Genomic DNA, 23,213 nt, shown 5'->3' on the forward strand with positions numbered 1-23,213 from the left:
ATTTGTCTGTACTGAAAAAAAAATACAAAAATTAGCCAGGCATGGTGGTGTGTGCATGTAGTCCCAGTTACTCTGGAGGCTGAGGCACAAGAATCACTTGAAACTGGGAGGTGGAGGTTGCAGTGAGCTGAAATCCATGCCACTGCACTCTCGCCTGGGTGACAGTGAGACCCTGTCTCAAAAAAAAAAAAAAAAAAAAAAGAAGAAGAAGAAGAATACAAGGAAAAGAAAAGACTATAATCTTTAGGGAAAAATAGTTTTCTCTTCTGCCTAGTGTAAGAACCAAGAATCTTTTTTTAAATTTTTATTAATTTATTTATTTTGGTATTCACCATCTTTTTTTTAACTTTTATTTTAGGTTCAGGGGTACATATGCAGTTTTGCTATGTAGGTAAATTATGTGTCATAGGGGTTGGGGTTTGGTGTACAAATTATTTCATCTCCCATGTAATAAGCGTAGTGCCTGATAGATAGTTTTCAATCCTCAACCTCCTCCAATCCTCCACCCTCAAGTAGGCCCTGGTAACTGTCATTTCTTTCTTTGCATCCATATGTACTCAATGTTTAGCTTCCACTTGTAAGTAAGAATATATGTTCCCAGTCTACCAGTGAGGGACATTTAGGCTGATTCCATGTCTTTGCTATTGTGAATAGCACTGTGATGAACACACACATGCATATGTCTTTATGGTAGAACAATTATATTTCTTTGGGTATCTACCCAATAATGAGATTGCTGGGTCAAATGGTAATTCTGCTTTAGGTTCTTTGAGAAATCCCCAAACTGCTTCCCACAGTGGTTAAGCTAGTTTACATTCCCATTGGCAGTGTATAAGTGTTCCCTTTTCTACACAACCTTGCCAGCATCTGCTATGTTTGACTTCTTAATAATAGTCATTCTGATTGGTGTGAGATAGTATCTCACTGTGGCTTTGATTTGCATTTCTCTAATGATTAGTGATATTGAGCATTTTTTCATATGCTTGTTGACTGCATAAATGTCTTGTTTTGAAAAGTACCTGTTCATGTCATTTTCCCACTTTTTATTTATTTTTAATTTTTAAATATTTTTTGTGGGTACATAGTAGGTGTATATATTTATGAGATATATGAGATGTTTTGATATAGGCAGGCAATGTGAAATAATCACATCATGGAAAATGGGGTATCCTCAAGCATTTATCTTTGTGTTACAAACAATCCAATTCCACTTTTTTAGTTATTTAAAAATATATGCAATTAAGTTATTATTGACTTTAGTCACCCTGTTTTACTATCAAGTAGTAGCTCTTATTCATTTTTTGGTAGCCATTAGCCATCCCTACCCCCAACACTGCCACTACCCTGGTAACCATCTTTCTACTTTCTATGCCCATGAGTTCAATTGTTATAATTTTAGATAACACAAATAAGCAAGAATATGTGATGTTTGTCTTTATGTGCCTGGCTTATTTCACTTAACATAATGACCTCCGACTCCATCCATGTTATTGCAAATGACAGGATCTCATTCTTTTTAACAGTTGAATAATACTCCATGTGTATAACTACCACATTTTCTTTATCTATTCATCTGTTGATGGACACTTAGGTTACTTCCAAATGTCAGATATTGTGAGCAGTGCTGCAACAAACATGGGAGTGCAGATATCTCTTCAATATACTGATTTCCTTTCTTTTGGATATATACCCATTAGTGGGATTGCTAGATTGTATGGTAGCTCAATTTTTAGTTTTTTAAGGACTCTCCCAACTGTTCTCCATAGTGGTTGTACTAATTTACATTCCCACCAACAGTGTACAAGGGTTCTCTTTTTGCCAGCCTTTGTTATTTCTTGTCTTTTAGATATAAGCCATTTTAGCTGGGGTAAGATGATAACTCATTGTAGTTTTGATTTGCGTTTCTGTGATGATCAATGATGTACAGCACTTTTTCATATGCCTGTTTGCATTTGTATGTCTTCTCTTGAGAAATGTCTATTCGAATCTTTTGTCCATTTTTTGATTGGATTATTTGTTGTTTTTTTTTTTCCTATAGAGTTGTTAGGAAACTCCTTATATATTCTGGTTATTAATCTCTTGTCAGAGGGATAGTTTGCAAATATTTTCTCCTGTTCTGTGGATTGTCTTTTCACTTTGTTGATTGTTTCATTTCTATGCAGAAGCTTTTAAACTTGATGTGATCCCGTTTGTCTATTTTTACTTTGATTTCCTGTGCTTGTGGGATTTGCTCAAGAACATTTTGCCCAGATTAATGTTCTGGAGATTTTTTCCCACTGTTTTCTTGTAGTAGCTTGATAGTTTGAAGTCTGAAATTTAAGTCTTTAATCCATTTTGATTTGATTTTTGTATATGGCAAGAGATAGGGGCCTAGTTTTATTCTTCTGTGTGTAGATATCTAATTTTCCCAGCACCATTTATTGAGGAGACTGTCTTTACCTCAGTGTATGTTCTTGGCACCTTTGTCAAAAATGAGTTCACTGTAGCTGTGAAGATTTGTTTCTAAGTTCTGTGTTCTGCTCCATTGGTCTATGTGTTCGTTTTCATGCCAATACCATTCTGTTTTGGTTACTATAGCTCTGTAGTATAATTCGAAATCAGGTAATGTGTTTCTTCCAGGTTTGTTCTTTTTGCTTAGATTAGCTCTTTGGCTATTCTGGGTGTTTGTGGTTCCATATAAATTTTAGATTTTTTTTTTCTATTTCTGTGATGAATGTCATCGGCATTTTGATAGGGATTGCATTGAATCTGTAGATTCCTTTGGCTAGCATAGACATTTTAACAATATTGATTCTTCTAATTCATGAACATGAAATATCTTTCCAGTCTTTGGTGTCCTCTTTAATTTTTTTCATCAATGTTTTATAGTTTTTATTATAGAGGTGTATCACATCTTTGGTTAATTCCTAAGTATTAAATTTTATGCATGGGTATTGTAAGTGGAATTACATGTTTTATTTCTTTTTCACATTGTTCGCTGTTGATATATAGAAATGCTGCTGAATTTTGTATGTTAGTTTTGTATCCTGTGACTTTACTGAATTTATCAATTCTAATAGTCTTTTGGTGGAGTCTTTAGGTTTTCCCAAATATAAGATCATATCTGAAAACAAGGATAATTTGACTTCTTCCCAGTTTGGATGTCGTTTATTTCTTTCTCTCATCTGATTGCTGTAGCTAAGACTTCTGGTACTATGCTGAATATAGTGATGACAATAGGCATCTTTGTCATGTACTAGATCTTAAAGGAAAAGCTTTCAGTTTTTCTCCATTCAGTATGATACTAACTATGGGTCTCTTGTATATGGCTTGTATTATGTTGAAATATGTTCCTTTTATACCAAGCTTTTTTAGGGTTTTTATCAAGAAGGAATGTTGAATTTTATCAAATGCTTTTTCAGCATCAGTTGAAATGATCAGATGGTTTTTATCCTTCATTCTGTTGATATGATGAATCACATTAATTGAATTGCATATGTTGGACCATTCTTGCATCCCAGGAATCAATCCCACTTGGTCATGATGAATGATCTTTCTTACGTATTGTTGAATTTGGTTTGCTAATATTTTGTCGAGAATTTTTGCATCAACAATCATCAGAGATACTGGCTTGTAGTTTTCTTTTCTTTTCTTTTTTTTTTTTTTTCATGTGGTTTTGTCTGGTTTTGGTGTCAGGGTAATTCTGGCCTTGTAGAATGAGTTTGGAAGTATTCCCTCATCCTTATTTTTCAGAATAGTTTGAGTAGGATTGGCATTATTTCTTCTGTAAATGTTTGGTAGAATTAAGCAGTGAAGCCATCAGGTTCTGGGCTTTTCTTTGCTGGGAGACTTTTTGTTAGGTCTTCAGTCTTGTTACCTGTTAATGATCTCTTCAGATTTTGGAGTTCTTCCTGGTTCAATTTTGGTAGATATTATGTGCTTAGAAATTGTTCATTTCTTCTAGGCTTTCCAATTTATTGACATATAGTTGGTCATAGTAGCCTCTAATGATCCTTTGAATTTCTGCAGCATAAATTGTAATGTCTCCTCTTTCTTTTCTGATTTTGTTTGTATCTTCCATTTTTTTCTTAGTCTGGATAAAGGTTGTCAGTTTTGTTTAACTTTTCAAAATACCAGCTTTTTGTTTCATTGATCTTTTGTATTTTTTCTTTATTTTAATTTCATTTGTTTCTGCTCTGATCTTTATTATTTCTTTTCTACTATTTTTTGGGTTTTTCTCTGGCTTCTCCAGTCCTTTAAGATGCTTTGTTAGATTGTTTATTTGAAGTTTTTTTTGTCTTTTCTCATGTAGGTACTTATGGCTATTCACTTCCATCTTAGGGCTGCTTTTGCTGTATCCCATAGGTTGTGGTATGTTGTGTTTCCTTTATCATTTGTTTCAAGAAATTTTTAAATTTTCTTCTTAATGCCTTCATTGACCCATTAGTCATGTAGGAGCATACTGTTTAATTTCCATGTATTTGTGTTGTTTCCAGAATTTCTCTTGTTATTAATTTCTAGTTGTATTCAATTGCTATCAGAGAAGCTGTTGGATATTATTTCAATTTTTTTCTTTTTTTTTTGAGCTGGAGTTTCACTCTGTTTCCCAGGGTGGAGTGCAATGGTGCGAGCTCAGCTCATTGCAACCTCCACCTCCCGGGTTCAAGTGATTCTCCTGCCTCAGCCTCCCAAGTAGCTGGGATTACAGGCACCTGCCACTATGCCCAGCTAATCTTTTGTATTTTTAGTAGAGATGGGGTTTTGCCATGTTGGTCAGGCTGGTCTTGAGCTCCTGACCTCAAGTGATCCACCTGCCTTGGCCTCCCAAAGTGCTGGGATTACAGATGTGAGCCACTGTACTCAGCCTTCAATTTTTTTTTTTTTTAATGTTTTAAGATTTGTTTTGTGACCTAACATATGATCTAACCTTGAGAATGATACATATGCTGAGGAAAAGAATGTGTATTCTGCAGCCATTGGGTGAAATGTTCTGTAAATTTCTATTAGATTCTTTTGGTCTATAGTGCAGATTAAGGCTGATGTTTCTTTGTTAATTCTCTGTCTGAAAGACTTCTCCAGTGCTGAAAGTAGGGTATTGAAGTCTGCAACTACTATTGTATTGGAGTCCATTTATCTGTTTATATACCTGTGTGCTTTATACATCTGGGTGCTCCAGTGCTGGGTGCATATACATTTAAAATTGTTATATCTTCTTACTGACTTGACCCATTTATAATTATATAATGACCTACTTTGCCTGTTCTTATAGCTTTTGTCTTGATATCTGCTTATTCAGATGTAAGTCTGGCAAGTCCTGCTTTTTTTGGGTTTCCATTGGTATGGAATATCTTTTTACCACTGCTTTATTTTTAGTCTATGTGTGTCTTTATTGGTGAAATGTATTTCTTGTAGGCAGCAGATCAGTAGGTCTTGTTTCTTCATCAATTTAGCCACTCTGTGTCTTGATTGAAGAGTTTAGTCTATTTACATTCAGTGTTGTTATTGATAAGTAAGGACTTACTCCTGCCATTTTGTTACTTGTTTTCTGGTTGTTTTGTATTTTTTATCTTCTTTCTTTTCTTCTTGTCTTCTTTTAGTGAAGGTGATTTTCTCTGGTGATATGATTTAGTTTCTTGCTTTTAATTTTTTGTATATGCATTGTATGTTTTTTGGTTTGAGGTTACCATGAGGCTTGCAAATACTATCTTATAGCACAGTGTTTTAAACTGAGAACAACACTGTTTGCCTACATAAACAAATAAGGAAAAAGAAAACTAATTTTAAAAAGTATTCCTTCACTTCATCCCCCTTTTTAATGTGTTGTTTTTTTCTATCTATATCTTATTGTACTGTTTATCTCTTGAAAAGTTACTGCTGTTCTTATTTTTGATTGACTCGTTGTTTTGTCTTTCTCCTTAAGAGTAGTTTACACAACACAGTTGCAGTGTTATAATATTCTGTGTTTTTCTGTGTATTTACTATTACCAGTGAGATTTTGTACCTTCATGTGATTACTTATTGCTCATTAATGCCCTTTTCTTTCTGATTGAAGCACTCCCTTTAGCATTTCATGTAGGACAGGTCTGGTATTGACAAAATCTCTCAGCTTTGTTTGTCTAGGAAAGTCTTTATTTTTAATTTGTGTTTGAAGAATATTTTCACTGGATATACTATTCTAGGGTATAACTTTTTTTCCTTCAGCACTGTAAATATGTCATGCCACTCTCTCCTGGCCTGTAAGGTTTCTACTGAAAAGTCTACTGCCAAACATATTGGAGTTCCATTGTATGTTATTTGTTTCTTTCTTTCTTGTGGCTTTAAGGATTCTTGCTTTATCCTTGACCTTTGGAAGTTTGATTAAGTGACTTGAAGTAGTGAAGTAATAGCCACAAGGGTTAAATCTGCTTGGTGTTCTAGAACATTCTGGTACTTGGATATTGATATCTTTCTTTATGTTTGGAAAGGTCTCTGTTATTATCCCTTTGAATAAACTTTCTACCACTATCTTTTTCTCTATTGCCTCTTTAAGGCCAATTACTTGTAGATTTGTCGTTTTGAAGCTATTATCTAGATCCTGTAGGCACATTTCATTGTTTTTTATTCTTTTTTCTTTTGTCTCCTCTGACTGTATGCTTTCAAATAGACCATCTTCAAGCTCACTAAATCTTTATTCTGTTTGATCAATTCAGCTATTAAAAAGACTCTGATGTATTCTTCTGTATGCCAATTGGATTTTTCAGCTCCAGAATTTCTGCCCAATTGTTTTTAATTATTTCAGTGTCTTTGTTAAATTTATCTAGTAGAATTCTGAATTCCTTCTCTGCATTATATTAAATTTCTTTCAGTTTCCTCAACACAGCTATTTTGAATTCTGTGTCTGAAAGGTCACATATCTCTGTTTCTCCATGATTGGTCCTTGATGGCATATTCATTTGGCAAGGTCATGTTATTTTGAATGTTAATGCTAGTAGATGTTGTTTAGTGTCTGGGCATTGAAGAATTAGGTATTTACTGTAGTCTTCACTGTCTGGGCTTGTTTGTACCTGTCCTTCTTGGGAAAGCCTTCTAGGTATTTAAAAGGACTTGATTGTTGTGATCTAAGCTGTATCTGCTTTAGGGAGCATTGCAAGCCTAGTAATGGTGTGATTCTTGCAGACTGGTAGAGCCCTGATGGTCTTAGATAAGATTCAGGACAATTCTTTGGTTTACCAGGTAAACTCTTATTCTGTTCTCTTACTTTCTGCCAAACAAACAGAGTCTCTACCTTTGTTCTGAGCCACCTAAAGCTGGGGGTGGAGTGATACCAGCACCCCTGTGGCCGCTAGCATATGACTGTGCTGTGTCAGACCTAAAGCCAGTGTAGCACTGAGTCTCACCCAAGGCCTTCTGTAACCTACTTCCTGGCTACTGCATATGTTCCCTCAAGGATGTGGGGCTTTGCAATCAGCAGGTGGCAAAGGCCTTTATCTTTTCCTTCAGGCTGATGAGTTTCCTCAGGCCCCAGGTAGGTCCAGAGGTGCCATCTGCAAGTCAGGGACTATGTGGTGTTCTTTTGTACTGTGGCTGAGCTGGCACTCAAACCAAAAGAAGTCCTTCTGCCTCTTCCTTTGCCTTTTCAAAGGCTGAAGAGCCTCACCCTATAGCCACTGCCACCACAGGCTGTGAGAAGTACTGCCAGACTACTGCCAAGGGCTCTTCAGTCACTTTGTGTTGAATACTGCCTGGCCTGGGACTCATTCTTCAGAGCGGTGAGTTTTCTTCTGGCCCAGGGCAGGTCTAGAGATGCCATCTAAGAGTCAAATCCTGGAATTGGGACCCCAAGAGCCTGCTTGGTGCTCTGTTCCTCTGTGGCCGTCCTGGTACCTAAGATGCAAGCCAAAATTTCCTTTACTTTTCCTTCTGCTTTTCTCAAGCAGAAGGAGTTTCACCTGATAGCCACCACAACTGGTGATGTGCTGAGTCTCACCTGAATCCAGCAGTTCTCAGAGACTCATCCAAGTCCCTTGATGTAGTACCTGGGTTTTGCTGCTGGTTATTTGGGGTCCAAGGGCTCTTCACTTAGAAGGTAATGAATGCTGCCAGCACTGGTCTTTCCCTTCAAGGCTGCAGCTTCCCTTCTCATTGATGGTGTGTCAAGAAAAGTTGTGAGAGCTAGAGCCTGTAACAGAGGACTTAAAATTTTGACTGGTGCCCTATCCCACTGTGGCTCACCTCCTATCCAAGATGCAAAACAAAGTCCTGCTTCTCTTCCCTATCCTCTCTTCAAGTGGAAGGATGGAACCTGTTTTGGAGCCACAAACTGTGTGGCCTGGGGTTTGAGGAGAGGTGATGCAAGCAGTCCCTTAGCTACTCCAGCTGGTGTCTCAGTAGGTCATGTGCCCCGCGCCACCCCCCACCAGTCCACTGTCTCTGGACCCAGTACAGCACTGGGACTCACCTATGAGTTGCAGTCCGTATGGCCTAGACTGCCTTTCAGGCTTACTTAGAGTAAGTGTTACTTAGCGCTGAACACTTTAGCCCGCAGTGACAAGGCATGCAAGAACTCATTTTGACCACTGAGATCAGCGATTCCTCTCTGACCAGGACTACTTTAAATGCTCGCTCCTTGGGTGGGCATCAGCTGAGTTTGGTCTGGTTATCCTTTCTGCTGTAACAGAACAGTGCTGAGTTTAGTGATTCACAATTGCTATGTTCTATCCCTTTCGCTGTTGCTGGGGGTTGAGTAGGGGTGGCATCGGGGATTCAAGACTGTTTTTACTCTCTTCAGTGCCTCTTTCAGCAATGCAGAGTTAAAATTAGGTGCTGTGAGGACTCACCTGATTTTCAGTTCTTATGAAGGTGTTTTTTTCCTGTGTAGACAGTTAAATTGGTGTCCTTGCAGGGGGGTGATTGGTGGAGCCTTCTAGTACATCATTTTGCTATACCTTGAATATCCTTTTGCCCACTTTTTATTTATTATTATACTTTAAGTTCTAGGGTACATGTGCACAATGTGCAGGTTTGTTACCTATGTATACATGTGCCATGTTGGTGTGCTGCACCCATTAACTCGTCATTGACATTAGGTTTGTCTCCTAATGCTATCCCTCCCCTTTCCCCGCTCCCCAGAATAGGCCCCGGTGTGTGATGTTCTCCTCCCTGTGTCCAAGTGATCTCATTGTTCAGTTACCACCTATGAGTGAGAACATCGGTGTTTGGTCTTCTGTTCTTGCGATAGTTTGCTGAGAATGATGGTTTCTAGCTGCATCCATTCCCTATAAAGAACAAGAACTCATCCTTTTTTTATGGCTGCATAGTATTCCATGGTGTATATGTGCCACATTTTCTTAATTCAGTCTGTCACTGATGGACATTTGGGTTGATTCCAAGTCTTTGCTATTGTGAATAGTACCGCAATAAACATACGTGTGCATGTGTCTTTATAGCAGCATGATTTATAATCCTTTGGGTATATACCCAGTAATGGGATTGCTGGGTCAAATGATATTTCTAGTTCTAGATCCTTGAGGAATCACCACACTGTTTTCCACAATGGTTGAACTAGTTTACAGTCCCACCAACAGTGTAAAAGTGTTCCTATTTCTCCACATCCTCTCCAGCACATGTTGTTTCCTGATTTTTTAATGATCACCATTCTAACTGGTGTGAGATGGTATCTCATTGTGGTTTTGATTTGCATTTCCCTGATGGCGAGTGATGATGAGCATTTTTTCATGTGTCTGTTGGCTGAATGAATGTCTTCTTTTGAGAAGTGTCTGTTCATATCTGTTGCCCACTTTTTGATGGGGTTGTTTGTTTTTTTCTTGTAAATTTGTTTGAGTTCTTTGTAGGATCTGGATATTAGCCCTTTGTCAAATGAGTAGATTGCAAAAATGTTCTCCCATTCTGTAGGTTGCCTGTTCACTCTGATGGTAGTTCTTTTGCTGTGCAGAAGCTCTTTAGTTTAATTAGATCCCATTTGTCAATTTTGGCTTTTGTTGCCATTGCTTTTGGTGTTTTAGACATGAAGTCCTTGCCCATGCCTATGTCCTGAATAGTATTTACCTAGGTTTTCTTCTAGGGTTTTTATGGTTTTAGGTCTAACATTTAAGTCTCTAATCCATCTTGAATTAATTTTCGTATAAGGAGTAAGGAAAGGATCCAGTTTCAGTGTTCTACTTATGGCTAGCCAATTTTTCCAGCGCCATTAATTAAATAGAGAATCCTTTCCCCATTTCTTGTTTTTGTCAGGTTTGTCAATGATCAATTGGCTCTAGATCTGTGGTGGTATTTTGGAGGGCTCTGTCCTATTCCATTGGTCTATATCTCTGTTTTGGTACCAGTACCATGCTGTTTTGGTTACTGTAGCCTTGTTGTATAGTTTGAAGTCAGGTAGCGTGATGTCTACAGCTTTGTTCTTTTGACTTAGGATTGTCTTGGCAATGCGGGGTCTTTTTTGGTTCCATATGAACTTTAAAGCAGTTTTTTTCCAATTCTGTGAAGAAAATCATTGATAGCTTAATGGGGATGGCACTGAATCTATAAATTACCCTGGGCAGTATGGCCATTTTCACAGTATTGATTCTTCCTAGCCGTGAGCATGGATATCCATGAGCATGGTATGTTCTTCCATTTGTTTGTGTCTTCTTGTATTTCACTGAGCAGTGGTTCGTAGTTCTCCTTGAAGAGGTCCTTTACATCCCTTATAAGTTGGATTCCTAGGTATTTTATTCCCTTTGAAGTTATTGTGAATGGGAGTTCATTCATGATTTGGCTCTCTGTTTGTCAGTTACTGGTGTATAAGAATGCTTGTGATTTTTGCACATTGATTTTGTATCCTGAGACTTTGCTGAAGTTGTTTATCAGCTTAAGGAGATTTTGGGCTGAGACGATGGGGTTTTCTAAATATACAGTCATGTCATCTGCAAACAGGGACAATTTGACTCCCTCATTTCCTAATTGAATAGCCTTTATTTCTTTCTCTTACTTGATTGCCCTGGCCAGAACTTCCAACACTATGTTGAATAGGAGTGGTGAGAGAGAGCATCCCTGTCTTGTGCTGGTTTTCAAAGGGAATGCATCCAGTTTTTGCCCATTCAGTATGATATTGGCTGTGGGTTTCTCATAAATAGCTCTTATTATTTTGAGATACCTTCCATCAATACCGAATTTACTGAGAGTTTTTAGCATGAAGGAGTGTTGAATTTTGTCAAAGGCCTTTTTTGCATCTATTGAGATAATCATGTGGTGTTTGTCTTTGGTTCTGTTTATGTGATGGATTACATTTATTGATTTGCATACATTGAACCAGACTTGCATCCCAGGGATGAAGCCCACTTGATCATGGTGGATAAGCTTTTTGATGTACTGCTGGATTCGGTTTGCCAATATTTTATGGAGGATTTTTGCATCAATGTTCATCAGGGATATTGGTCTAAAATTCTCTTTTTTGTTGTTGTGTCTCTGCCAGGCTTTGGTATCAGGATGATGTTGGCCTCATAAAATGAGTTAGGGAGGATTCCCTCTTTTTCTGTTTATTGGAATAGTTTCAGAAGGAATGGTACCAGCTCCTCTTTGTACCTCTGGTAGAATTCGGCCATGAATCCGTCTGGTCCTGGACATTTTTTGGTTGGTAGGCTGTTAATTATTGTCTCAATTTCAGAGCCTACTATTGGTCTATTCAGGGATTCAACTTCTTCCTGGTTTAGTCTTGGGAGAGTGTAAGTGTCCAGGAAATTATCCATTTCTTGTAGATTTTCTAGTTTATTTGCGTAGAGGTGTTTATAGTATTCTCTGATGGTAGTTTGTATTTCTGTGGGGTCGGTAGTGATATCCCCTTTATCATTTTTATTGCATCTATTTGATTCTTCTCTCTTTTCTTCTTTATTAGTCTTGCTAGCAGTCTATCAATTTTGTTGGTCTTTTCAAAAAACCAGCTCCTGGATTCATTGATTTTTTGGAGGGTTTTTTGTGTCTCTGTCTGCTTCAGTTCTGCTCTGATCTTAGTTATTTCTTGCCTTCTGCTAGCTTTTGAATGTGTTTGCTCTTGCTTCTCTATTTCTTTTAACTGTGATGTTAGGGTGTCAATTTGAGATCTTTCCTGCTTTCTGTTGTGGGCATTTAGTGCTACAAATTTCCCTCTACACACTGCTTTAAATGTGTCCCAGAGATTCAGGTATGTTGTATCTTTGTTCTCAGTATTTTCAAAGAACATCTTTATTTCTGCCTTCATTTTGTTATGTACCAAGTAGTCATACAGTAGCAGGTTGTTTGGTTTCCATGTAGTTGAGTGGTTTTTATTGAGTTTCTTAGTCCTGAGTCCTAGTTTGATTACCCTGTGGTCTGAGAGACAGTTTTTTATAATTTCTGTTCTTGTACATTTGCTGAGGAGTGCTTTACTTCCAACTTTGTGGTCAATTTTGGAATAAGTGTGATGTAGTGCTGAGAAGAATGTATATTCTGTTGATTTGGGGTGGAGAGTTCTGTAGATGTCTATTAGGTCTGCTTGGTGCAAAGCTGAGTTCAGTTCCTGGATATCCTTGTTAACTTTCTGTCTTGTTGATCTGTCTAATGTTGACAGAGGGGTGTTAAAGTCTCCCATTATTATTGTTTGGGAGCCTAAGTCTCTTTGTAAGTCTCTAAGGACTTGCTTTATGAATCTGGGTGCTCCTGTATTGGGTGCATATATATTTAGGATAGTTAGCTCTTCCTGATGAATTGATCCCTTTACCATTATGTAATGGCCTTCTTTGTCTCTTTTGATCTTTGATGGCTTAAAGTCTGTTTTATCAGAGACTAGGATTGCAACCGCTGCTTTTTTTTTATTTTCCATTTGCTTGGTAGGTCTTCCTCCATCCCTTTATTTTGAGCCTATGTGTGTCTCTGCGTGTGAGATGGGTCTCCTGAATACAGCAAACTGATGGGTCTTGACTCTTTATCCAATTTGCCAGTCTGTGTCTTTTAATTGGACCATTTAGTCCATTTACATTTAAGGTTAGTATTGTTATATGTGAACCTGATCCTGTCATTATGATATTAGCTGGTTATTTTGCTCGTTAGTTGATGCGGTTTCTTCCTAGCATCGATGATCTTTACATTTTGGCATGTTTTTGCAATGGCTGGTATCGGTTGTTCCTTTCCATGTTTAGTGCTTCCTTCAGGAGCTCTTGTACGGCAGGCTTGGTGGTGACAACAACTCTCAGCATTTGCTTGTCTGTAAAGGATTTTATTTCTCCTTCACTTATGAAACTTAGTTTGGCTGGATATGAAATTCTGCGTTGAAAATTCTTTTCTTTAAGAATGTTGAATATTGGCCCCCTACTCGCTTCTGGCTTGGAGAGTTTCTGCTGAGGGATCTGCTGTTAGTCTGATGGGCTTCTCTTTGTGGGTAAACCGACGTTTCTCTCTGGCTGCCCTTAACATTTTTTCCTTCATTTCCACTTTGGTGAATCTGACAATTATGTGTCTCGGAGTTGCTCTTTTCAAGGAGTATCTTTGTCGCATTCTCTGTATTCCTGAATTTGAATGTTGGCCTGCCTTACTAGGTTGAGGGAATTCTCCTGGATGATATACCGCGGAGTGTTTTCCAACTTTTTTCCATTTTCTCTGTCACTTTCAGGCACACCAATCAGACATAGATTTGGTCTTTTCACATAATACCATATTTCTTGAAACCTTTGTTCATTTCATTTAACTCTTTTTTCTCTACACTTCTCGCTTCATTTCGTTCATTTGATCTTCAGTCACGATACTCTTTCTTCTGGTTGATTGAGTTGGTTACTGAAGCTTGTGCATTTGTCATGTAGTTCTCGTGTCATGGTTTTCATCTCTATCAGTCTTTTATGGTCTTCTCTGCATCGATTATTCTAGTTATCCATTCATCCATTCTTTTTTTAAGGTTTTTAGTTCCTTTGCACAGGGTACGTAGTTCCTCCTTTAATTCTGAGAAGTTTGATTGACTGAAGCCTTCTTCTCTCAACTCGTCCAAGTCATTCTCCGTCCAATTTTGTTCCGTTGCTGGCGATGAGCTGTGTTCCTTTGGAGGGGGAGATGCGCTCTGATTTTTTGAATTTCCAGCTTTTCTGCACTGCTTTTTCCCCATCTTTGTGGTTTTATCTGCCTTTGATCTTTGATGATGGTGACATACTGATGGGGTTTTGCTGTGGGTGTCCTTTCTGTTTGTTAGTTTTCCTTCTAATAGTCAGGACTCTCAGCTGCAGGTCTGTTGGAGTTTGCTTGAGGTCCACTCCAGACCCTGTTTGCCTGGGTATCAGCAGCAGAGGTTGCAGAAGATTGAATATTGCTGAACGGCAAGTGTTGCTGTCAGATTCTTGCTCTGGAAGCTTCGTCTCAGAGGTGTACCCAGCCGTGTGAGGTGTCAGGTGTTGGTCTGCACCTAGTATGGGATGTCTCCCAGTTAAGCTACTCAGGGGTCAGGGACCCACTTGAGCAGGCAGTCTGTCCGTTCTCAGATCTCAACCTCTGTGCTGGGAGAACCACTGCTCTCTTCAAAGCTGTTCAGACAGGAACATTTACATCTGCAGAGGTTTCTGCTGCTTTTTGTTTAGCTATACCCTGTCCCCAGAGGTGGAGTCTACAGAGGCAGGCAGGCCTCCTTGAGCTGCAGTGGGCTCCCCCCAATTGGAGCTTTCTGGTGGCTTTGTTTACCTACTCAAGCCTCAGTAATGGTGGGCACCCCTCCCCCAGCCTCTCTGCCGCCTTGCAGTTAGATCTCAGACTGCTGTGCTAGCAATGAGGGAGGCTCTGTGGGCGTGGGACCATCTGGGCCAGGTGTGGGATATAATCTCCTGGTGTGCCGTTTGCTAAGACCCTTGGTAAAGTACAGTATTAGGGTGGGAGTTACCCAATTTTCCATTTGTTGTGTTCTCAGTTTCCCTTGGCTAGGAAAAGGAATTCCCTTCCCCCTTGCGCTTCCCAGGTGAGGCAGTGCCTCGCCCTGCTTCAGCTCTCACTGGTCGGGCTGCACCCACTGACCAGCACCGACTGTCTGACACGCTCCGGTGAGATGAACCCGGTACCTCAGTTGAAAATGCAGAAATCACCCGTCTTCTGTGTCACTCAGCCTGGGAGCTGGAGGCTGGAGCTGTTCCTATTTGGCCATCTTGGGCACCCCCTATGCCCACTTTTTAATGGGGTTGTTTGTTTTGAATCGTAAATTTAAGTTCCTTATAAGTTGTATGATTCTGGATGTTAGACCTTTGTCAGATGCATAGTTTGCAAAAATTTTCTCCCATTTTGTAGGTGGTCTGTTCACTCTGTTGATAGTTTCTTTTGCTGTGCAGAAGCTCTTTAGTTTTATTAGGTCCCATTTGTCAAGTTTTGCTTTTGTTGCAATTGCTTTGGTGTCTTTGTCATGAAGGTGATGCCGGGTTCTATGCCCAGACTAGTATTTCCTAGATTGCCTTCAGGGTTTTTATAGTTTTTGGCTTTAGATTTAAGTCTTTAATCCATCTTAAGTTGATTTTTGTATATGGTGTAAGAATGGGGTCCAGTTTCAATCTTCTGCTTATGACTAGCCAATTATCTCAGCACCATTTATTGAATAGGCAATTCTTTCCCCGTTGCTTGTTTTTGTGGATTTTGTTGAAGATCAGATTGTTGTAGGTGTGTGGTTTTATTTCTGGCTGTCTATTCTGTTCCATTGGTCTATGTGTCTGTTTTTGTACCAGTAAAAATAAAAATAAAAGACTATTTTTATTACTGTAGCCTCATGGTATAGTTTGAAGTCAGGTAATGTGATGCTTCTGGCCTTGTTCTTTTTATGTAGGATTGTCTTGAGTATTCAAGCTCTTTTTTGGTTCCATATGACTTTTAAAAAACTGTTTTCTACTTCTATGAGGAACGTTGTTGGTAGTTTAATAGAAATAGTAAGGATATTGGCTTGAGCTTTTGTTGTTGTTGTTTTCTCTGCCAGGTTTTGGTATCAGGTTGATGCTTACTCCATAGAATAAGTTAGGAAGTAGTCTGTCCTCCTCAATTTTTGGGAATAGTTTCAGTAGGATTAGTACCAGCTCTTCCTTATGTATCTGATAAAATTCCACTGTGAATCTATCTGGTCCTGGACTTTTTCTAACTGGTAGGGTTTTTTAAAATTACTAATTCAATTTAGGAACTCATTATTTGTACGTTCAGGGACTCAATCTCTTCCTGGTTCAATCTTGGGAGGTTGTATGTTTTCAGGTATTTATCCATTTATTGTAGGTTTTCTAGGTGTTCATAATAGTCTCTGAGTGTTTTTTGTATTTCTGTGGCATTGGTGGTAACATCTCCTTTGTCATTACTTATTGTGTTTATTTGAATCTTCTCTTTTTCTTTAATAGTCCAGCTAGTGTTCTATCTATCTTATTAATTATTTCAAAGAATCATCTCCTGTATTTATTGATATTTTGTATGGTTTTTCACATCTTAATTTTCTTCAGTTCAGCTCTGATTTTGGTTATTTCTTGCCTTCTAGTTTTGGAATTTGTTTGCTTTTGTTTCTCTAGTTCCTGTGGATGTGATGTCAGTTTATTAATCTGAGATTTTTTATTTAGGTGTTTAGTGCTATAAACTTCCCTCTTACCACTGCTGTAGCTGTATCCCAGAGATTCTGGTATGTTGTATATTTTTTATTAATTTCAAAGAATTTCTTGATTTCTGTCTTAATTTCATTATTTACCCACAAATCATTCAAGAGAAGATTGTTTAATTTCCATTTATTTTATGGTTTTGAGTGATTTTCTTAACTTTGATTTCTATTTGTATTGTACTGTGGTCTGCGAGTGTGGTTGTTATGATTTCTTTTTTTTTTTTGTATTTGGTGAGGGTTGTTTTATGCCTAATTGTGTGGTTAATTTTAGAGTATGTGAGCCCCAGAATCTTGATTGCAATTGTCTTTCACCAAAGGATCTTATGAAGGTAAAAATAATAATAGTTAAAAAATAAGTGAACCAGCACTTAGAATTAGGCTATTTGCAAATTACTCTAATTTAACTAACTTGTTATTTGAGCAGTGTTTTGTAGTTCTCATTGTGGAGGTATTTCACCTCCTTGTTAGCTGTAGTCCTAGGTATTTTATTTTTTTGTGCCTATTGTAAATTGGATTGCATTCTTGATTTGGCCCTCAGTTTGGATGCTCTTGGTGTGTAGGAATGCTACTGACTTTTGCACATTGATTTTCTATCCTGGGTGGCTGGGATGGAGGGCACCAAGTCCTAGGCTGCACATAGCAGGGGGACTCTGGGCCCGGCATACAAAATCATTTTTTTCTCCTAGGCCTCTTGGCCCTGTGATGGAAGGGGCTTGCCATGAAGACCTATGACATGCCCTGGAGACATTTTCCCCATTGTCTTGGGGTTTAACATTCATCTCCTTGTTACATATGCAAATTTCTGCAGCCAGCTTGAATTTCTCCCCAGAAAATGGATTTTCTTTTCTATCACATTGTCAAGCTGCAAATTTTCCAAAGTTTTACACTCTGCTTTCCTTTTAAAACTGAATGCTTTTTTATGGCTGCATAGTATTCCATGGTGTATATGTGCCACATTTTCTTAATCCAGTCTGTCACTGATGGACATTTGGGTTGATTCCAAGTCTTTGCTATTGTGAATAGTACTGCAATAAACATACGTGTGCATGTGTCTTTATAGCAGCATGATTTATAATCCTTTGGTTATATACCTAGTAATGGGATGGCTGGGTCATGTGGTACTTCTAGTTCTAGATCCTTGAGGAATCGCCATACTGTTTTCCATAATGGTTGAACTAGTTTACAATCCCACCAACAGTGTAAAAGTGTTCCTATTTCTCCACATCCTCTCCAGCACCTGTTGTTTCCTGACTTTTTAATGATTGCCATTCTAACTGGTGTGAGATGGTATCTCACTGTGGTTTTGATGTGCATTTCTCTGATGGCCAGTGATGATGAGCATTTTTTCATGTGTCTGTTGGCTGTATGGACATGGATGCAGCTGGAAACCATCGTTCTCAGCAAACTATCGCAAGAACAGAAAACCAAACACCGCATGTTCTCACTCATAGGTGGAAACTGAACAATGAGATCACTTGGACTCGGGAAGGGGAACATCACACACCGGGGCCTATCATGGGGAGCGGGGAGGGGGGAGGGGGAAGAGGGGAGGGCTTGCATTGGGAGTTATACCTGATGTAAATGACGAGATGATGGGTGCTGATGAGTTGATGGGTGCAGCACACCAACATGGCACAAGTATACATATGTAACAAACCTGCACGTTATGCACATGTACCCTAGAACTTAAAGTATAATTAAAAAAAAAGAATGTACCTTAAAATTATGGTTATTCCCTCCCCACACAAATACAGATATCATCTTCCCTTGGCACAATGAACACACTATAATTCCAAAAAGTTGAGGCATTTATTACAAGTAAAATATATGGGTAAATGGTCACAAGTCACCTTTAAAATAATTACAAAGCATGTTTTGTGATATTTATGAATTTCCAGTAGAGCTATTCTAAAAGTAAGAACTTCCTCTGATTTAAGATATGTTGGACTTTTAGGTGCAAATAGTACTCAATAAAGATAATAAAAATTGTATGTAACAGTCATTGAGAACTTCTTTGTGTCAGATACATAAGCTATTTCATGTTAGATAAAAAATTATACTTAACTCTCACCATATCTCAATATTATATCTCCCATTTGGGAGATGATAAAGCTGATGCAGATACTGTGTAATATAATTGTTTTTGCTATTTCTTTTTATAGTCAGATAAAATGGTCACATTTTGGGAAATTTTTAAGCACAGTGTTTCCAGAAGAAAAAAAAAAAAGATTTCTTTGCCTTTGATTCAACAGGTGTTATTCATCTGCTCTGGCCTATCATAGGAGAAACGTGTTGAGCTTTAGCATCAGACAGATCTATGTAGTATCTCAGCTCTATCCCTTACCATCTTTGTCATTTTCAACAAGTAACTAAATATCTCTGACCTGTTTTCTCAGTTACAAAGTGAGGTAATAATACCTGATGTATGAATTCTTTTGGGAGAAGTCAAAACATTATATAATGAAAGCAATGCTTGGGAAATGGAAGATGATATTATTTAGACCTACATTGGGGCTGGAAATAAAATAAATAAAGAACAACTTTATGCCCTGCTCTTTGTAGCTTGTGCAACCTCATGAGAAAAATGGATGCCCCAGGAATCCAGCTGTAATATACAACTGTCAGAGAAACACTTTTAACCAAAGTACAATGTGCTGTGAGAGTGCAGAAGAAAAATGATTAATTCTGACTTGATTAACATTTTTGCTTCATACATTTGTTATAGTAAATAAACTAATTTGTTTAGAAAACGACACCAGTCCTTGTTCAACACATTTCACAAAGAAATTCATCCATGGTTTTAATATGCACCCTTGGTTATTCTAAGGAGAGTTAAATAATAATTTTATAACTTTGGAGCTATTAAGAGGGGTGTTATATATCCATTCATTATTAGTTTCCTATGTATTCAGACAGAAAAACTGAGGACAAAGTAAAGCTTCTTGTAAAAGTTTGTCAAGCAAGTTATTGGTAACTTTACAACTTCTCAAACCCAGATTTGATAACATCTACTCAATTAAGGTTTTCAAGACAGACCAAGAGAATGATACATTAAGGCAAAATTGTCACGTCTGGTTTAAAACAACATAGCTCAAGGAAGGTTATGCAGAAAATTTAAGGCTTAAATATAAATTATTGCAACAATAAAAATAAGAGTTCATGTATCAAAGCTGAAATGCAACTATTGTAACAAGAGAATCAATAATTCCTCTTCAATAGCAATTTTCCTTACTTGATTCTACATTCCAGAAACAGTGAAAACATTTTTCTGTGATTCCATTAGCAATAAATTACATCTTGAGCAAGTGAAATCATGTAAAGTGGGGCTTTTGTGATCGTTGAAAAAGCTGATGCTTTATAGTTAAAGACCAAACAATAATCAAGAAGAAAACATCACCTTTCTCTCACTGCACTGCCAGTGGAGATCTAGTTTATCCGTGAGCAAGCCAGAGACAGAGTAAATCCCCTACCAAGTGGCAAACCTTAAAGACAATCCCAAATGGGCATTTCACACGTTGAAAATATACAACTCTGATAATGTGTATTTTACTTCCAAAATTCTTCCATGGTTCCATTTTGTTTTTACATTTATGTTAAATTTGTCATACAGACAAACAACATAAGGATTGATGTTTTGATCCTTTTTCAAGAAATTCATCTGCAGGGGTAAATACATACAGGTAATCTGCTGCCCTCTTTGAAAATCTTAAACTACTACATGGAAACACTGAAGTTGAAAATTTTTAACTGTTGGACTATTTGTTTTACTAAAAGAGAATTAATTTTTGTAAAATTAAATCACTCTTCATTTCACAAAAAAAAAAAAAAAAAAAAAACTAAATGCTTTTAACAGCACCCAAGTTACCTCTTGAATGCTTTGCTGCTTAGAAATTTCTTCTGCCAGATACCCTAAATCATCTCCCTCAAGTTCAAAGTTCCACAAATCTCTAGGGGAGGGGCAAAATGCTGCCAATCTCTTTGCTAAAATGTAGCAAGAGTCACCTTTACTCCAGTTCTCAACAAGTTCCTCATTTCCATCTGAGACCACCTCCGCCTGGATTTCATTGTCCATATCATTATCACCATTTTGGTCAAAGCCATTCAACAAGTCTCTAGGAAGTTCCAAACTTTCCTACATTTTCCTGTCTTCTTCTGAGCCCTCCAAACTGTTCCAACCTCTATTTGTTACCCAGTTCCAAAGTGCCTTCCACATTTTCAGGTATCTTTTCAGCAGTGCCCCACTCTACTGGTACCAATTTACCGTATTAGTTTGATTTCATGCTGTTGAAAAAGACATACTCAAGACTGGCCAGGTGCGGTGTAATCCTAGCACTTTGGGAGGGCGAGATGGGAAGATTACAAGGTCAGGAGTTCAAGACCAGCCTGGCCAATATAGTGAAACCCTGTCTCTACTAAAAATACAAAAATTACCCAGATGTGATGGTGTGTACCTATAGTCCCAGCTACTTGGGAAGCTGAGGCAAAAGAATTGCTTGAATCTGGGAGTTGGAGGTTGCAGTGAGCTGAGATCATGCCACTGCACTCCAGCCTGGGTGACAGAGCAAGACTCTGTCTCAGAAATAAATACATAAATAGAAAACAAAAATAAATAAAAGACATACCCAAGACTGAGCAATTTACAAAAGACACCGGTTTAATGAACTTACAATTCCACATGGCTGGGGAGGCCTCACAATCATGGCAGAAGGCAAGGAGGAGCAAGTCACAGCTTACGTGAATGGCAGCAGGCAAAGAGAGCTTGTGCAGGGAAACTCTCCCTTATAAAACTGTCAGATCTTATGAGACTTATTCACTATCACAAGAATAGCATGGGAAAGACCTGCCCCCATGATTCAGTTACCTCCCACTGGGTCCCTCCCTCAACATGTGGAAATTCAAGATGAGATTTGGGTGGGGACATAGCCAAACCATATCAGTAATATTGAGATTTTATTCATATTATTGCTGACCACATGTATCTTCTTTTGAAATGTGTTCATGTCCTTTGCCCACTTTTTAATGTTTTTTTCCCTTGTAAATTTGCTTGAGTTCCTTATAGATGCTGGATATTGGAACTTTTTCAGATGCATAGTTTGCAAAAATTTTTTTCCCATTCTTTAGGTTGCCTGTTTACTCTGTTGATAGTTTCTTTTGCTGTTCAGAAGCTGTTTAGTTTAATTAGATCCCATTTGTCAATGTTTACTTTTGTTGCAATTGCTTTTGGAGTCTTCATCATGAAATCTTTGCCCATTCCTATGTCCAGAATGGTTTCCTAGATTGTCTTCCAGGGTTGCTTATAGTTTTGGGTTTTAAATTTAATGTAAATTTTTAATCCGTCTTGAGTTGATTTTTGTAAATGGTGTAAGGAAGGGGTTCAGTTTCAATCTTTTGCATATTTCTAGCCAGTTATCCGAGCACCGTTTATTGAATAGGGAGTCATTTCCCATTGCTTGTTTTTGTGAGCTTTGTCAAAGATCAGATGGTTGTAGGTTTGTGGCCTTCTTTCTTAGCTCTCTATACTGTTCCATTGGTCTATGTGTCTGTTTTTGAACCACTATCATCCTGTTTTGGTTACTTTAGCTCTGTAGTTTAGTTTGAAGTCAGGTAGTATGATGCTTCCTGCTTTGTTCTTTTTTTGCTTAGTATTGCATTGGCTACTCAGGCCCATTTTGGCTCCATATGAATTTTAGAATATTGTTTTCTAATTCTGTGAAGAATGTCATTGGTAGGTTGATAGGAATAGCATTGAATCTGTAAATTGCTTTGGGCAGTTTGGCCATTTTAACGCTATTGATTCTTCTATGTATGAGCATGGAATGTTTTTTCATTTGTTTGTGTTATCTCTGATTTCTTTGAGCAGTGTTTTGTAGTTCTCTTCGTAAAGATCTTTCATGTCCCTGGGTACCTGTATTCCTAGGTATTTTATTGAAAGGCTGACTTTTTAACTCTGTTTTTTTTTTTTTTTTTTTTTTGAGACAGAGTCTTGCTCTGCCGCCCAGGCTGGAGTGCAGTGGCCGGATCTCAGCTCACTGCAAGCTCCGCCTCCCGGGTTCACGCCATTCTCCTGCCTCAGCCTCCCGAGTAGCTGGGACTACAGGCACCCGCCACCTCGCCCGGCTAGTTTTTTGTATATTTTAGTAGAGACGGGGTTTCACCATGTTAGCCAGGATGGTCTCGATCTCCTGACCTCGTGATCCGCCCGTCTCGGCCTCCCAAAGTGCTGGGATTACAGGCTTGAGCCACCGTGCCCGGCCAACTCTGTTATTTTTTTAATATTTATTAATTGGCATTCTACTTTAAGAGAAAGCTTTTTCCTTCTCAACCATATCAGTATAATGCAAGGAAAGACTTTCTATTCCTCATTTATTTATTCATTTGTTTATATCAGTATAGACTCACAGATTGAATTCAATGAGCTATAATTCATTACTCTCATTGTTTATTTTCGTGCTTAAGTTCTTTGTTCTCTATTTTTAATATAAAATGCTTTTTGTATTCATCATTATATCATCAACATGCTTCCATATCAGTATACAAAGATTACTGAAGAATTTTTAAGGATCCTGAGGTAATCAAATCTGTGCTTTACAAGTATACATATGTAACAAACCTGCACGTTATGCACATGTACCCTAGAACTTAAAGTATAATAATAATAAATAAATTT

General features: G+C 38.0%; 1 protein-coding gene across 1 annotated transcript in view; it reads left to right on the plus strand.

The window, feature by feature from the left end:
- LOC114673157 (EF-hand calcium-binding domain-containing protein 13-like) overlaps nucleotides 1-23,213 on the plus strand; it is a 115,895-nt gene that overhangs the window by 68,684 nt on the left and 23,998 nt on the right. The window lies entirely within an intron of this gene.

This window comes from Macaca mulatta, chromosome 16, assembly GCF_049350105.2.
Source record: "Macaca mulatta isolate MMU2019108-1 chromosome 16, T2T-MMU8v2.0, whole genome shotgun sequence".
In the NCBI taxonomy this organism is placed as follows: Eukaryota; Metazoa; Chordata; class Mammalia; order Primates; family Cercopithecidae; genus Macaca; species Macaca mulatta.